This window comes from Echinops telfairi, unplaced genomic scaffold, assembly GCF_000313985.2.
Source record: "Echinops telfairi isolate 266 unplaced genomic scaffold, ASM31398v2 ScPeMD7_7400;HRSCAF=8409, whole genome shotgun sequence".
Taxonomy (NCBI): domain Eukaryota; kingdom Metazoa; phylum Chordata; class Mammalia; order Afrosoricida; family Tenrecidae; genus Echinops; species Echinops telfairi.
Window position 1 is genome coordinate 44,540,910 of NW_022111300.1, and position 8,140 is coordinate 44,549,049.

At 49.4% G+C, this 8,140-nt stretch overlaps 1 pseudogene; it reads left to right on the top strand.

The window, feature by feature from the left end:
* Positions 1-1,155: 1,155 nt before the first annotated feature.
* LOC101657396 lies at positions 1,156-6,158 on the top strand (annotated as a pseudogene).
* Positions 6,159-8,140: the final 1,982 nt, after the last annotated feature.

Below are 8,140 nucleotides of genomic sequence, written 5' to 3' on the forward strand. Positions count from 1 at the left end.
AGCATGGAGGAGCATGGGGAATCTTCGGCCGCTCTCCTTTCAAAGCAGCTCTCTTGGAATCCTGAGGCTGTACAAGTCCGGCTCAGCTCCTCCCCCGCCCACCTTCCACTTACTGGCAAGATCAAAGTCCTCTGAACATGCACTTAGCATCACACTAGCTGGGAGCTGGCAGAGGGCTCTCCTGCAACTGGCAGGCATACATTAGGCCTCTAATTCAGGGGGTTTTGTGCACAGGTCAAGGCAAGGGGCTAGTTGCATTCTTCTGCAGATGGAGATCTAGTTTTTCCGCACTGCTTGTTGAAAAGGATGTATCTTTCCCATTGAATAATTTTTGGTCCTTGGTTGAAAATCAGTTGCCTGCAGGTGGATGCTTTTATGTCTGGGTTTTCTATCCTGTGCTGTAAGCATGGGCTTACATAATACTCTCACCTGCTAATCACCACATCTGATGTGGTGGAGAGCCTGTGAGACTGACCCACGGGTAGGTAGCCCATGCTGACCTTGCTCCCTGGGAAATCCGATTCAAGGCGGGACCGCTTTCAGGGTCTGGAGGCGTGTTGGGCACCTCTGTCCTATGAGTGCAGCCTGGGCTGGGGCTCACAGGCCATGCCATTGAAAGCCATTCCCTCCCGGCTCCCTCTTCCCCTAGCACTAAAAGCCTGCCCCACAGCCACTAGTTGCCTGTCTCATAGCCACTCAATGTTCCTGGCTTAGCATAGGCTCAAGGAAGGAGCTGGCTACAAACCCCTCACAGAAGCTCCCAGAGCCTGGAGAAGGCTCAGAGACAGGTCATTCCCACGCTCATTCACATCTTCCCTTTCGTACCCAACTTCCAATCTCTCTGTTGGAAGGAAGGGTCCCAAGGCATAGTCTCACAACTGTAGGTGACTGCCCCAGACCCGATGACCTGGCCACCAAACTGCCTAACCTAGAAGGCAAGGTACCCAAAGTGACATCATGACACACCTCAATTGTAAACATGGCACCCAGGAGGCAGAGATGAAGGAGACACGTGTGTGCTTATCCACTCACTCTACAGCACACAACCTTGAGCTCCTACTGGGCCACCGAGAATTCAGCCTTGGGTCTGATGCTCTCCCTGGGGCCCATCTGCTGACAGATGGCTGGGAACACAGCCAGACAGGCTAGCAGAGCATGGTGGAGCGCAGAGCCCATGGAGAGGTCCTGGATAAGGAGCGACAGAAACGTGGGACAGAACAATAATAACTTTAAAAGCCAGGTTACTGGCCTGATAGCCCTTAGATGATGGTTCTCAGATGCCCATCAGTCCTGGAACTGCCCTCAACTCAGAGGCAAACAGTAGGACAATCCCTGCCCTCCTTAGAACACTCTGAGACCCAGAGGACAGTGTTTGTTGGGGTGGGGGGACAGGGAATAGGAAAGAAAGAGCAATGGAAAGGGTTAGCCCAGGGTCCAAGGAGGAAGGGTGCTGCCCCATTATGGGCTTGCAATCAATGTCACAAAACAACGTGTGGGTGAGTTGTGGAACGCAAGGCCAATGTGCTCTCTAAACGTTGACCCACATCACAATAAAACATTTCTAAAAAGCAGCAGCCAAAGAATGGTTCTGTAGTATGGTGGAGGCTGACCTCTTCCGAGACAGATTTGTTTGTTCTTTGGGCCGTCCGTGGTCCTTCCAGTAGTCTCCACCTGCACTAATTCAGACACATCATTCTCCTTCGTCTTCCTTATTCAGTGCCAGCTTTCACCTGCTTGAGATGACTGAAGGGCTTGGGTCAGGTGTACCTTAGTCCTCAAAGTAACCTCCCTGCTTCTCAGCCAATCCGGTGGGAACTTTGAGAGGGAAGACTGGCCAGGGCCTCTGCTTCCCTGGCCTGGGATGACCCAGCTCCAGCCACCCTCCCGGAGCCTGCCACCTGCCACCCTCTGTTCCTCATTCAAGAAATTGCAGGGTGAGTATCACCGTGTGTGGGGACCGAGGCATACGGAGCGATCCTATCTCTGTCCCTAGGAGAAGAGATTCAACCATCAGTCACTTCCAAGGGCAAGGAGACACAAGTATCAGTGGCTATGAGACATGGGGGCTTAAGGAGGACTTTCTAGATGAGGGGACATCTGAGTGGAGACTTGTAAGACATGTAAAACATCTTCAGACAGAACAAGAGGCAGAGCAGCCCTAGGATAAGCTTCCAGGGTGCTAGTGTGTAGAATCCCCCTTAGAAGGGAACAAGGCTTGTTACACCTCAGGCTGCTAACCGAAAGACCCACAGTTCGAAACCACCAGACGCTCAGTGCGACAGAGGAGCCTTTCTACTCCTGTAGAGAGTGACAGTCTCAGAAACCCTCAGGGGCAGTGCTACCCTGTCCTATAGGGTCAGTGTATTAGTCTGGGTAGACTAGAGAAGCAAAATTCATAAACACTCATAAGAGTTTTATTTAGAGGGTAAGTGTACATTAAGAAAGCATCCCAACCCAGTGCTGTCCAAGCCCATAAGTCTGCATTAGCCCATATGCTCAACACCAATCTACAAAGTCCTCCTCCATCTCACAAAACACACGCAATGACGCCAATTGCTGGAGGAAAGCCAAATCAGTGGGCGTGTAAGCCTCGAATCAGTGAGCGTGTAAGCATCTCAGCGCTGGCAGGGGTCTCCACACGGCTGCTCCAGCATCCAGGGCTGCATCAGAGGCGGTCCATGTTTCTCCTCAGGGATGTCTTACAGAGAACTGGCTAAGGCAGCCACACACGGGTCCGACCATCAGAGAGCAAGAGACCAGAGAGGTGAGGCTCACGGAGCCATTTATCCCTCTGCCATTTGATCAATCCCACATGTGTCCATCGGCCAGGTTGGCACAGTAAACCTTAACTATCACAGCTGGTGTGCGTCAGAATTGACTCCCTGGCAGGGCATGAGACTAGTAACATTTATGGATGGAACTGTGTCCCCCTCAGCCCCCATCCCACGCAATACTGATCACCTTCCGCCAAACAACCTAATGCAAGGTTAGTGAGGCCGAACCCTTAGCTGAGCAGAGCCACAGACAGGGAAACAGGGCTCACGCTGCCACGTGATGACACTCAGGGAGTTAAGATGCCAAAAGCCGCAGGAGCCACCGAGGCAGCCTGCAACCAGGACCTTGGCACAGAGCCCTCAAAGCCCTAGAAGACTGGGTTTGGACTCCTCCTCCTGTGAGGAAACGCGTTTCTGTTCGTCAAAGCCACCCTCTTGCGGTGCGTCTGTTCACCAGGACAGTCGGTGAGGACAGACGCAAACCCAAGGGCTCCCGGGGCCTTCGGGCCCGCGAGGCGCTCCGGAGGGGGACGAAAAGGGCCAGGCCAGGCGGAAGCACACCTCCGGGGCTACAGCTGCGCTCCTAGGAGCAGCAGCACCACCTGTGGCAAGTGCTGCCTTACCTGGGAGCTTGGGAGAAATGCAGGTGATCTGGCCCGCCCCCTGGGGGTGGGGCCAGCAGCCTGGTTTTCATAAGCCCTCCTGGGCTCGCAGTCTGGCCCACTGTGGAGCTCATTAGAATTTAATGAACTGTAATGAGAAAATGACTCAGCGAATCAATCACCCAATTACTCTGACTTGGAATAAAAGAACCGGCCAATGTTCTCAGCCTCGGTTGCACATGAGGGTCAGTCCGAGAGCATTAAACCCCTCAGTGCCCCGACCAGGTCTCAGTCAAATCACTCCCAGGCCCCTAAAGAGAACCTAAGCCCTGGCATTGTTATTATTTTTTTAGTTCGGTTTGAAGCTCTAGGGGAGAATCTAGAGTCAGTAAGCATCAGCAGAATGACTTCCCTCGAGTTGAAGCTACTCCTTCTACAGATGGTGGGGCGGTCCCAAGAGAGGAAGAGCCTGCCGAAATCACCCAGCTAGCTACAGTCTTGGGGCGCTGACCATAGAACCCAGGCCTTCCACCCTCCGGCTCTTCACTTTCCTCTGTCCGGTCCAGCTTTGGAGTCCCTGTGGGGTGGGGGTAGGGGTGGTATGAAAGTTAAGGAGCATCACTGCTAATGGAAAAGGTGGAGGTTACAATAGTCTTCACCAGCACCTCATTCAAACACATCAGTTCTTCTTTGGTATTGTTTATTCTATGTCCAATTTTTTATCTATAGAAATATGTGCTTGTGTGTGTTAGTCTAAGTGGACTAGAGAAACAAATCCAGATAATATTCATATGTGTGTAAAACAGAGCTTTATATCAAAGAGCAATAGTGTACTTAGAAAACACCACAGCCTGACCCAGATCAAGTCCATAAGTCTGATATTAGCCCATATGCCTGATACTATTCTATAAATTCCTCTTTAGACTCACACAGCACATGCAATGCTGCCAAATGCAGGAAAATCACAGGCCCGTGGGTGGAAAGTCTTGTGGATCCAGCGGCCCTGGCTGCTATCAGCATGGCTCCATGTGGCTTGTCAACAAGAAGGCAAAGCAGAGGGAGAGTTCCCAGAATCCTGAAGAGAAGGCCACACCCACAAGAAGGGATCCGGTTGTGACCTGATTGACAGGCTAGACTCCACCCCTTCATTCTCTTATTGACATGACATTGTGTAACTACCATACTGTATATATGTGTCTGTATATAACATATATACACATACCTCTCTCTCTCAATATATATAGGAGTATGGATATATAAGAGGGGATACCAAAAAAACCCCAATGCTCATTTGTCTTTTTGATGTGAGGGGGATAGTGCATTTGGAGTTCATTCCACCAGGTCAGAATGTTAATCAAGCTTTCTATTTCGAGGTTCTGAAAAGATTGCGTAACAGTTGTGCTACAAAAAAGGCCTGATTTATGGCAAACGGAGGACTGGTTTTGCTACCAGGATAATACATCTGCTCACACAGCCATCTCAGTGTGCCAGTTTTTTTGGGGGAAAAACAAACAGCATGCCTCCTTTTCCCCACACACCTTACTGGCCTGACCTCGTTCCATGCAACTTCTTTTGTTTCTGGGAATGAAGAGGGACATGAAAGGACAGCAATGTGATGACTTGGAAAAGGGGGGGGGGATGAGGGAGGTGCTGTCAGCCATCCAAACAGATGAGCTTGAAAATGTTTCCAACACTGGAATCACAGATTTGACAAATGTATTAAGTGTAATGGAGAGTACTTTGAAGGTGATGAGGTTGTTTTTAAAAAACATTTTCAAAGGCATAGCTTTGAAAAAAATCTGTTGGGGGGGGTTCCCCCTTGTATATATAAAAATAGCTGTAGATGGAGAGAGAGGAAAAGAGAAAGAAGTATATGTGTGTGTATATATACACATGTATATATATATGAGAGAGAGAGGGGTATAGAGAGAGAGGAAAAGAGAAAGGTTTGTATGTGTGGGTATAGCTAGCTTTGGACTTCTCACCACAGGTTGGCAATTCAAAGCCACCAGCCACTCTGAGGGAGAAAGATGAAGCTGTCTGCCCCGTAAAGACTGGTCTTTGGGCTCGCACAGCCATTGCAGTATGGAGCTCCATAGAGACAGCGCCGGGCCAGGCTGAGCCGGACGACACTGGGTGACTCTGTGCCTCGTGGATGAAATAAAAAGATAACGTGGGCAAAGGCGATCCTAAGAAGCCGAGAGGCAAAATGTCATCATAGGCATTTTTTGTGCAAACTTGCCGGGAGGAACATAAGAAGCAGCACCCGGATGCGTCTGTCTATTTCTCAGAGTTTTCTAAGAAGTGCTCAGAGAGGTGGAAGACCATGTAAGCTAAAGAGAAGGGGTAATTTGAAGATGTGGCTCAGGCGGACAAGCCCGCTACGAGAGAGAAATGAAAACGTACACCCTCCTCAAGGGGAGACAAAAAAGAAGTTCAAGGATCCCAATGCACCCAAGAGGCCTCCTTCGGCCTTTTTCTTGCTTTGCTCTGAGTATCGTCCACAAATCAGAGGCAAGCACCCTGGCCTGTCCATCGGGAACGCTGCGAAGAAGTTGGGCGAGACGTGGAATATCCCTGCGGCTGATGACAAGCCGCCTGACGAGAAGAAGGCCGCCAAGCTGAAGGAGAAATGTGAAAAGGATAGCGCTGCGTACCAGGCTAAGGGAAGCCCGGTGCCGCCAAAAAGGGAGTCGCCAAGGCCGAGAAAAGCAAGAAAAAGGAGGAGAAAGAGGGGGATGACGATGACGAGGAAGAGGAGGAAGAGGATGAGGATGAATAAGTTGGCTCTAGCACAGGGTTTTGTTTCTTGTCTATAAAGCATTTAACTCCCCCTATACACAACTCACTCCTTTTAAAGAAAAAAAAATTGAAATGTAAGGCTGTGTAAGATTTGTTTTTAAACTGTACAGTGTCGTTAGATTGCCCTGTCCTGGTGGTCCCTTCAATAGCCACTGACTTGCCTGGTACAGCATGGGGGTGGTGAATCGGCATGGATTTTTAAAGCAGGTCCTTGGGGCACAGCACAAACCAGTTCTATATGGGGATGGTAGTTTTTTTGTTTCATTTTTTTCCCTCTTCAGTTGTCTATGATGCAGCTTATACAAAATAATTGCTTTATTAACTAAATACCACTCTGTCATTGCAAAAACAAAAAAGCTGCAACTGTTTTGTGGACATTCTGAATGTTTCTAAGTAAATACAATTTTTTTATTAAAAAAAAAAAAGATTGGTCTTTATGGACCCTCTATGATCCCATAAAGCAGCAGTTCTCTACCTATGGGTCTCAACCTGTAGCAAAATGACAGTTATGATGTAGCAACAGAAATAATTTTATGGTTGGGGGGTCACCACCACTGAGGCACTGCAAGAAAGGGTCGTGGTATTAGGAAGGTTGAAAACCACAGCCATAAAGGGTTTCTGAGTCAGAACTTAATTGCATCAACTTGATTGATTCTGAATCAACTTGATTGCAATATATTTACTTTATGCACGCTATTTGTACGTACATGTGTCTGTGTGTGTATGAAGGTTGTACACATGTGTGCATTTCAGACACATTTCCCCTCTTTAGCAATCACTTAAAATGTGATGGTCAGCAACTGAATGTTTATTATTTTCATTTGCTTGGAGAATAATGGTAAATTTTAAAATCTCTAGATGACAGCCCAGAAAACCCTAATAGGGCCTTTCTGCTCTGTCCACTGAGGCTGGATGGGCCGACAGCAGCAGTTGAGTCACTAAGGCTGTGGGGAGGCCAGTGGAGGCACGATGAGGCCCGGGGAGCAGGGTGGGGGCTGGAGATGTGAGGGGCTCCCAGAAAACAGAACCCGCTTCTGTGGGCCAGTTTCTACCTACGGGCTGACAGGAGAAGGTAGTGAAGGGCTGGCCACACACCACCTATCTGGCCTGGACTTAGCCTGAACATACTTTGCTATGTTGCCCAAGTCTGGGACACAAACGGAAGTATTGTGGGCAACGTGTCCCTGCACAGTAGTCGGCCCTCATCTTGTCATTCCACGTAGCTGCCAGGAGAGAAAGAGGAAGATGAACGGAGGCAGAGAGGGAGGTGAAGGAGGAGACGCCAATGGGTTCTGCTCTTTCTGGGCCCTACAATGGAACCGGCCAGACGGCTTTTCTTGACCCTCTCTGGTTAAGATTGTATTGATCAGGTCTAAGCAAGAACATATGATTATTGAAAAAAGCCTCTGGCCTGGCTTCGCTCTGGGAACAGCGTGGTCTCTCACAAAAACAAAACAAAACCAAGCTTGACCTATGAGTGCAATTGGTCCTTGTTGCTTTCAGCACAAGCTGGACGAGGGACCACACGGTCAGACAGGCGGCACTGGTTGTCTTGCCTGGCAGCTTTTCTGAGCGCAGGCTCTCAGAGTTCCACAGCCACACCAGCAGTGAGGTGGAAAGTATACCCGGGCTGGGAGGCAGAGGAGGTTTTAAAATCTCTTCTATCTTTTTCAAAACGATTCAAGCCCAAGAGGCATATGCAGATCGAACGGGGGAGCAGTGCAGGCTATTCACTTGGGACATGTGTTCCAGCTGAGCAGACGGAGCACAAAGATGCCAAGCCTGCGCCAGGGGCCTGGCGTGCTCCTCTGCCAGCGTCCAGTTGCGTACATGCCCACAGGGCACTCTCCCCACCTACCCCTCCTCCTCCTCTCTCTCTCTCTCACACACACAACATGCCTTTTTAGAAAATCAAAGACTTTATAATTCGAAAATAACTGTTATTCTTCTGGTATTCAGAAG